General features: G+C 31.4%; 1 pseudogene; it reads left to right on the plus strand.

Moving 5' to 3' along the window:
* Window positions 1-305: 305 nt before the first annotated feature.
* On the plus strand, window positions 306-8,150 carry LOC122140862 (annotated as a pseudogene).
* The last annotated feature ends 2,121 nt before the right edge of the window (window positions 8,151-10,271 follow it).

A 10,271-nucleotide genomic window follows, 5' to 3' on the forward strand; every position in this document is an offset into this window, starting at 1 on the left:
ATGCGTAAATTACTAGTATTTTTAAATCAACACTTCAACTTAGAAATTGTATGCAAGTGCATGTCAATCGCAATATTAATTGCAGTTTTTAAATTAACTTCTAAATTAATAACCATCTTGTTGTTGAAATATATTCCTACCCACAGTCGGCTGTCATAATGTGTTGTTTCTTGGTCAGTGCGATCACGTTTTGGTTTGTGTGTGTTGTGTGTGTGTGCTTGGTCCCAAACCAGGGAGGTTCTGCCATTGCTAAGATCATTCGGGAGCAAAGCAACTGTGAAAGCGTCGAACGCCGATCCGATGCGATGGTGAAGATGTGGGTCTCTGAGGAGATGATTGGCAGGGCATAAACTCACCGAGATCATCAACACCGAACACGAGAACGTCAAATATCTGCCCGGACACTGGCTTCTTAAAAAAATGTGGTGTGTGTTTCTCCTTAATAGTACGTGGGAAACAGACCCCATAATACCGTGGTAGTTTGATTGTTAGTCCAAGGTAATTCGAAAGATGTTTAACCTGTATGACCCAGCAAATGAGGGAATGTTCTCAGAAGCGTTCTTAAAGGTTCTCTCAAAGTTATGAACACACGTTTTTTTTTTGACAGAACATGTTAAGCAGTGATTCTCAAAGCGTTACACAAAAACATATTTTTTTTTAATACGTTTTTTCATCGTTAACTTTTTTTCGTGAAAGCATTTTAATTTGAAACACTCCGCTCTACAACATTCTAATAAATCGTTTTTCCCAGAAATATCAGAGAACATATCGTAACAAGTTAAGCCCTATCCCATATATTTTTGCAACTTAAACAAATGGATTCTTCTAGCTGCCGTTCGCATATCTCGAAAAAAATTTTTTTAAACATTAAAAAACTGGACATTTTGAACTTTGAGCAAAGATTTCAGAAATATGTTTTCACGAAATGTATGGGACGTCAGCAAAAATGCTTAAAACATATGACAAACTTTTGGCTAACATTCTGGAAAGGTTCTCTAAAAAGTTACGAACAAACGTTCTTCCAGTTACATTAATAAAATGTCTAATGAATGTTCTCGAAACACTGCAAAAACATTATTTTATACATCAGTCATGGAATTTTTTTTTTTGTTCTTAAACAAGTGGAACAGGCATCTAATATTTTTTTGAATGTTACTATTTTTTTAGAGTGTTCAAGAGCATTCCAAAGTACATGTCACAAGGTTAGCACATGATACAAATGGAATGTTCGCATTAACCAAGAACGAAACTTTTTAGAACATTTAAAAAACGTTCAGAGCATTTTCACATACCATTAATTTCGATATTTTCACTGGAACGTGCTTGATTGTGATCTAGTTCAGAAGGTATAGCGTGCGTGGTAGCTTTGGACGTGTTAGATGTGAGCTGGTTATCAGTAGGTTTACAACACAGATTAAAGTGCTGAACTTTGCACTGATCACCTTTACCGCATCTAACATGTTACTGGACATCTGCCGGGCAGAATTACACACATCATGAGACAGATTAATAATGCTTCATATGTAAGTGAAACAAACACTGAATCAGTGAGGCAGAGGTCATGATGGTAGAAGATAACATTAGCAAACGCGGAAATGCTAAACCAGCCCCCCTTTAAAGTATCAACCAGGCCAAAGCTGAATGAAAATAATTAAAGTGGTGCAGCAATCATTCAGCTTGATCTAACTCCGCCTGAACAGAATGGTCAATACTAAGGTTGTTGCTGGTGCAAGATGATCGGAATGGTTAATTTTATTAAAAACCTAATTAAAACTTAATCAAAAAAAAGAAGAAGATTCAAGTAAAAAATGAAAAATACCCCCCCCACCCCTCAGTAAACCAATACTATAACAGATAAAATTATTTGATAAAAAGGTGAAATATGAAAAAATATATATTATATTATTCTAAAGTCATATTTAATGGTATGAAAAGTCTACTTATTATAGATTAAAAAGTCGAAATTATATGATCAAGTTGATTATAACAATTATAACAGTCAATTCTGAGAAAATTAAATTAGTGAGTACAAAGTCATATTTATGGCATTAAATATAAATATTAAATAAAATGAATAATTAGAGATGAGTGTCAAAATTATGAGATAAAACATTTTACTTAGGGTGCTAAAAAAGCTTATTATAAATATTTAGACACAATGTCATAATAATGACAAAAATTAATAGCTTAAAAAGTCAAAATATATGATAAAAAAGTAGTTTATAAATAAATTGAAAATGCGAATACTTTTAATTTTTAGGGCTACTTTCAAGCATAATTAAGACTATGGTACAATCAGAAAAAGGAAAGCAATAAAATACAAAAGCCATAAGCCAATTACAAAGCTACAAAACAGACAAAAAATAAGAAATCAATCAGTCTGTATCACTAAAAGCTACTCTAAATAAAGTGAGTTTTAATCTGATCTTTAAAAAGGGAAGGAATAGCGCTGGGCATAAGTGCAAGTCAAAGAGATCTATAATTTTTGGCACGGGCAAGGGGCAACCCTACCGACCAAGGAACTCCATTTAAAATTGGCACTCTCAGTAATTCTGCAGAGAATGATCTCTCACAAAGAACGTGTATTGAGTGTACAATTGAAGAAGATTTGAGAGATAAAAGGTGCCAGATTATGAAGTCTTTTAATTAACCAGCCAAGTTTATATTGTAATCCAATAAACACGACGAGCCAGTTTAGCTGGAAAATTGTGAGCTAAAAAAAAAAAATTATTATGAACATATGCCAAAAGGGAAATTATGAGATTAGTCATACTATGGTAGCGAAAGTCAGACTTATGGTAGTCATAATTATGAGATAAAAAAATAATAATTATAGATATAAAAAGTCATAATTGACCAAAAAATTTAAAATTATGATATAAAGGTCAAAATTGTGGATAAAAATTGATTATAAAGTTTGAAATTATGAGATAAAAATTAAAATGACAAAATTATGAGATTAAAAAGCATATGCATTAACATCTAATTATGAGATAATGCCATATTGTGACAAATTATATGACTAAAACAGTCAGAAAATATCTGATAAAACGTAGATTGTAACATTTGAAATTATACAAATAAAAACCTAATAGGCAAAGTAAAATTAGAATTATCGTCATATTTAATGCATCGAAAGTCATAATTCGGAGTAAAAGTTATAATTATCAGAATAAAGTCTATTGACCAAGTGTTTGAAATTATGATATAAGGAGTCAAATTTATGTTATAACAGTTGATGTTGAAATTTAAGAGATTAACATACATCATAATAGAGATAAAATCATAATTATGGCCAAAAAGTTGGAATTTGAGACATTTTTGAGCCTTGGTCAATCAATTGAATCAGAAACCCTGGTGAAGTAGTATGGACCTTCAAACATTGTTTGAACGGTGAGAAGCACTGATTTAAAGCAGCCTCATGTCTCAGCTAGAGAACATGTAAGCCTGTTAACCCACTGTCCTTTTGAGCTGATTCCTCCGTAAGAGCCAGCTAAGGCCCACTCTGAGAGCGGGATCCTGTTGCAGATCTCTTTCTGCCATTCCTTCAGGTATGGCTGTTCCTTGACGTCACAGATCCACTAGCAGAACCTGGGCATACCTGATCCTTTTTTTGTCATTTCTCATCACGGTTATGTTGACAAATCTGGCTAGACCCCCGAGATGAAGCCTCACGTTAAACCTGTGAGCCATCGGCACTCCCTCATTAAAGTGTGAATTTATTCTTTTATAATTTAATTCTTTTATTCTTTAATATATTTATTCTATAATAATATATTCTTTAATAGTGAATTCATGGATACTAGACAATAGTCATTCCCCTAATGATGCATAATTTTCATTCTTCTACATAATAATGCACAAACTATTAGAACATCATTTAGAATATAAGCTGTATATTTCCCTATTTTTTTTTTTTTTTTTTAGCAAGCCGTACTCGATCCGGCTGTTTGTAAATTTTACTTAAAAAATGCTGTTTATTTTTAAATTATCTTGTTTTGATTTATTATTTAAACATGTAAGTACGATGTTTAATTATTTAACATTTTTTTTTTAAATGTCCAATAAACATGACTTGTTCTGCACAGTGTTTACTATTTCACATAGTCTTTATTGTAGTCCATTCTTTTGGTGTGTGTGTGTGTGTTTATGGTATCGATGATGTCCTGACATGGACTGACCCGGATCTCGACATCATCAGGTCCAAGCTGGAGATTGAGGTCAGTGTCTGCTGGCGCAACCCATGCCACCGAGGTGGCCGAGGAGCCAGTTCCTGCGAGACCACCATCGGTGTAAAAGTGACATCACTTCCTTGTGCAGAAACCTGCAGAGCACTTGACCTCGGGTGTTTTATTGACTGTGTATGTGTGTGTTCCAGGAGCCACTCAATGAATCCAATGGCAAGATCTTCAAAGAGCTTCTGCAGACGCCAAACTTCCGCATCACTGTGGTAAGGAGAGAGTGACCACGGTGGAGCTGTGTGTGTAGCAATTGGAAGGGGTAACTGAGATACAATAATGTGATGCTGTGGAGCGGGGTGGTTGCGCTTTATTCAGAGTTAAGCTAAGGCTAGCATCCTATGTGAATGCTGGGTAAATTACAATTATGCGATCAGACAATCACACTTGGAGACATGCAATTTAAAATTATGATATAAATCACAAAAATATATGACAAAAAAGTCAAACTTTATGTCAAAACTGAAATGAAAACTCCAAATAATGATCATCAAAAATCTATGTAGATAAAATATCATAATTCGCGGTGGCATAAAAATCGAAATTATGATGATAAAAAGTCATATTTATGACATAAAGTACAAAATTATGAGATGAACATCTAAAATTATGAGATAAAAATTCGAATTATGCGAAAAGTCAAAACTATTAGATAAAAAATGCATGATTATGATGAATGCCAAAGTTATGAGATAAAGTCTCAGTATGTACATAATCAAATTGCCTAAATGATTACAATCAAATTTTAAGAATTATGGGATAAGAACTCATAAGCATTAAATAGAGACTCGAAGTATGATATGAAAACTCCAAATTACGGCAATCAAAATTATGAGATAAAATGTCACAATTATGGCATAAAATCACAATAATGAGATAAAAGCCATGTGAACACAGCAAGAACTCAAAATTAAGTATGAACAGTTAAAATTATGAGATAAGAACTCCTAATTACTAGAAAAGTCAAAGACTATTAGATAAAAAACTCTCCCAAATTATGACAATCAAAATTATTGAGATAAAATGTCACAATTATGGCATAAAATCACAATCACTGAGATAAAAAGCCACATGATGACAAAGCCAAAATTACAGATGGAACAGTTACAACATTATGAGATAGAGTCCTAAGTATGTCAAAAGTCAAAACATATTAATTTACATTACAAGTTTAATTAAATTTAATAAAAAAATAACATTCGAAATAAAAAGTCATAAATTAATGGCCATCGAATCTAAATTATTATATAAGAACTCCTAATTATGAGAAAAGTCAAAACTATTAGATAAAAATGCATTATTATGATGAAAGTCAAAATTATGAGATAAAAAGTCATAATTATGGCATGAAATCGAAATTACGAGATAAAATATAATAATTATGGCATACAATCAAAATTATGAGATGAAGTCATAATTATGACAAAAGTCATAATTATGACAAAAGTCATAATTATGAGATGAAGTCATAATTATGACAAAAGTCATAATTATGACAAAAGTCATAATTATGACAAAAAGTCATAATTATGACAAAAAGTCAAAATTATGAGATGATCTAAATTATGAGGAAAAACTAAAAATTATGAGATGAAGTTAAAATTATGAGATAAGAATTCCTAAGTATGTCAAAAGTCAAAACTATTAGATAAAAATGCATAATTATTACAATCAAAATTATGAAATAAAAAGTCATAATTATGGCATAAAATCGAAATTATGATATAAAAAGTCATAATAATGGCATAAAATCAAAATTATGAGATGAAAAGTTATAATTATGACAAAAAGTCAAAATTATGAGATAATCTAAATTATGAGAAAAAAATCTAAACTATGAGATTTATGATATAAAAAGTCATAAAAGTAAAAACTATGAGATAAAAATGCATAATTATGACAATCAAAATTATAAGATAAAAAAACAAAAAGTCAAAATTATGAGATAATCTAAATTATGAGAAATGGTCAAAATTATGACAAAAATATATGATATGAGATAAAAAGTTATAATTGTGACAAACAGTCAAAATTATGAGATGAGTCATAATTATGCAAAAAATTTAATTATGAGATAAACGTTAATTATGAGATAAAGTAAATTATGAGAAAAATCTAAATTATGAGAAAAATTCACAATAATGACTTGAAAAAGTCAAAATGATGAGATATGATTATGACAAAATTACGACATAAAGACATAATTATGACAAAAAATCTTTTGAGATAAAAAGCCAAATTCAAAGTCAAGAAAAGAAATTATCACATTAGTCTAAATATCACATAAATCAAAATAAGATAAAGACATAATTATAACAAAAACTCAAAATTATTAAATTAAAACTCACAATTATGACAAAATTAAAATCATAATTATGAGATGAAAAGTTGCAATTATGATATACAGTGTCATTGCTGACATGCGAGCTCATTATGATTTTATGTCATAATTTTGAAAAAGTAGAAGCACAGTGTTCTTCCCAGAAGACAAAATAAGTACAGTTTACACCAGTCGTGCCTTTACAAACTTAGGCAGGACTAAATAAAAACATGCAGTCTTCACAATCCCTCGTTTAATATTTTTATAAAAGATTGAGCATGTGAATGTCTGGCTGCAGCTGAGCGTCTGGTCTGGTGTGTGTGTATATGTGTGTGTGTGTATTAATGTGTGTGTGTGTGTGTGTGTGTGTGTGTGTGTGTTTGTGTGTGTGTCAGAACATCGTGGCGGTGGGTGCAGGTTTCTGTGACGGTCTGGGATTCGGGGACAACACTAAAGCTGCAGTGATCCGGCTGGGGCTGATGGAGATGGTGGCCTTCTCCAAACTCTTCTGCAAGAGCGCCGTCATCTCCGCCACCTTCCTGGAGAGCTGCGGCGTCGCCGACCTCATCACCACCTGCTACGGAGGACGCAACCGCCGCGTGGCCGAGGCCTTCGCTCGCTCGCAGAAGGTCCGACTCAGACACCTGCATCCCAAATGGGTTTATTTTTACCAGTGACGCAGGTCACCACTGTGCCTTTTAATATGTGCTCATCTGTTTATTAACCCTCATACTCAGCTTTTTGATGGTCATATGACCAGAGCGGTATGATTGCACGGAGATCTTCCTTTTTTGTCCAGACATCTTTATCAGTTAATTTGAATAAAATATATCTTATTTATGCAGCTTTTTTGACAATGATTTACAAAACGATTTTTGGCACACTCTTATCTACGCGATTTAAGCAATATTGTATTATAAATTAGCATAATTTTAATACATTAGCTAGATATATATACCCCTACATATACTTTATTTTTTGTCCAAACATTTTATATAATTTAATTATATATATGTGTGTTGTGTGTGTGGTGTGTCTGACTTATTTTTTGTTTTATTTACCCTTACATTTTTTCCAAATAATTGTAATGTAAACAGCCCCTAGAGAAAATGACATGAAATGTAGTTTCTGTAGACTGTGGCCACTAGATGGAGCAAGCGAACCGGAAAATTCAGCATCAAAGCTAGTGAATTAATTAACTAATTAAGGAAATTGAATCCAGTTTGTGTGATTTGAATGTGATATTAATTTCTGTTTTTCATCAGTCAATAGTGGAGCTGGAAGCTGAGATGTTGAACGGTCAGAAGCTCCAGGGTCCTCAGACGTCCGCAGAGGTTTACAAGATCCTCCAGAAGAAGAACATGGTGGACAAGTGAGTCCGAGTGACATCATCACCGCATCACCATGACATCATCATCATCATCAGTGTGTGTCTGACGTCTGTGTGTGTGTGCAGGTTTCCTCTGTTCGTCTCCGTCTATCAGATCTGTTTTGAGGGCCGGCAGGTGAAGGAGTTCATCAGCTGCCTTCAGAACCATCCAGAACACATGTGAGCGACCCGGTCCACACACTACTGAGCTTCATTCACACCTCACGTCTAACAAAAAATGAATCACAAGTCCAGTACGATGAGTAGTATTTGTGTAATTTCTGACTCAGGACTGTAACGCTGGTAAACGCACATGTGCAGCATTTTATATTTGCAGTTTTGACTACACTTGTATTAAAGAAGTATTATGTAAGCTACAAACAATAAAAGCCATGCTCTTATTTTTAATCCTGTTTTAATCAGACTTTGAGCTTCATTTATTCTTACAGCAGTCAACTTCTAAACACAAAATTAGACTTATTGTTCTTCATGAGCCACATAAGCCAGTTTGGATAAAGCATCTGCTAAATGACTAAATGGAAATGTAATGTAAATGTAAAACAATCGAGCTCTAATTTAAATGTTTTAATTATTTAAAGACATACATTAAAAAAATTATTATAATAAAAAATGGTATGAATAATATTATAAGAATGATAATACATATTATATTATATTTATAAAATTATGAATATTATAATTAAAATAAATACATTATAGAAATTTAAATTTGATATAAATATTATATTTATAAAAAATAATAGATATTATAATTATAATTATAACTATTTGCCTTGTATCATTTAATTCTAATATTTTTAACATTAATAATAAATGGAGATAATGGAATGGAAATAAATGCAAAAAGCCATGCTGCTTAATCATTTTAATCAAACGTAAGACTTATTTTTCTTCATTAGCCAAATAAAACACTGAATCTCTAATTTCAATGTTTCAATTAAAGACATAACATTTTTATGATTTAATAATTGCAATAGTTTTTATATCAAAAGTATTTTTTTCATTTTACATTTAAATATTTTAATTTATCTTTAATTTATTTTATTTTATATGTTGATTTCCAATTTATTAAATGTAATGGATCTCTAATTTCGATGTTTAATTATATTCTTGATTGGAAAAATATTGATCACAGTATTGACATTTTTGTCCTATCAAATGCTCTTTTAGTATAAATATTAAAACAGTATCAACTTTATTTTCAATAATATCAACTTAAAACTTTAAAGCTGTGCTTTGCTTTTGTTATGGGTTTGAGCTGTGATGGAAACTAAAGAAAATCAGTGCATATTCAGGAAGGTTTTCCTGCTCCAGTGTCTCAGACAGGAAGATCAGGTGCGGTCGGAGGAGATGGTGGGGTAAATGGCGAAGCTGGATATTCCACACATGTTTTTATTTCGTGCCATTCGGATAAAGCCATTTTCACCCCATGCGGTTCCCCAGCTGAGAAAGAAAGAAATCATCAATCATCATTTCATATTTTCAACACTAGAGGTCATAAGAGCAACTCACAGCTATTGAAGCTGGCTGATTATTACATAAATTAATAAAAAGCAGTATATTTACGAAAATATTAATATTATTATAAAAAGAATACAAATTACATTTAGAAATGATAATATTAAATATCGTATTTGCATATAAAATATGCATATTATAGACTAGAATAACTAATAATACTTAAAGTGTTGTTAAAAAAAATACTGTTATAAAGTTGAAACCTAAAATTAAAAACAATCATGCTAATATTATAAAATTATAATTAAACAAAATAGGAGATGTATAACAAATCTCAATATCGTAAATCAAATGAATCATTAAATAAAAACATCTATAATATTATACAATGTAAATAATTTAATAGTTATACAAATAGTATATATATTCCATAGTTTGTGGATCATATTGCAGATAAGTAAAAGTGTTTTTTAACAATTTCATGAAAACTATTACTTACATTAAACTAATTTTAGAGAATTACAATACAGTACTAATATTATATTATAGGCAAGATAAATCAATTTGAAATAAGTGAACACAAATATAACATTTTTTTCATAAAATAGAATAATAAAGTTGCTTACATTACAACTATTTATAAAAAGTCAGACATGTCCATAGTATTTTTTATCAGTGTACATGACCTGTGTTTTCACAAGCAATCTTGCCATTTTCTGAGCCCTATCCCACAACTATGACTGCATATTGATCAGTTTAGAGCTGCACTTCGCTCGCTGTAGAGTCCCAGAATACACACTTTATCATTTAGAATAAAGTCTGTGTGTGTGGTGTGTGTGACTGAAAGCAGATAGACGGTGTGTGT

The sequence above is a fragment of the Cyprinus carpio genome, chromosome B19 (assembly GCF_018340385.1).
Source record: "Cyprinus carpio isolate SPL01 chromosome B19, ASM1834038v1, whole genome shotgun sequence".
In the NCBI taxonomy this organism is placed as follows: domain Eukaryota; kingdom Metazoa; phylum Chordata; class Actinopteri; order Cypriniformes; family Cyprinidae; genus Cyprinus; species Cyprinus carpio.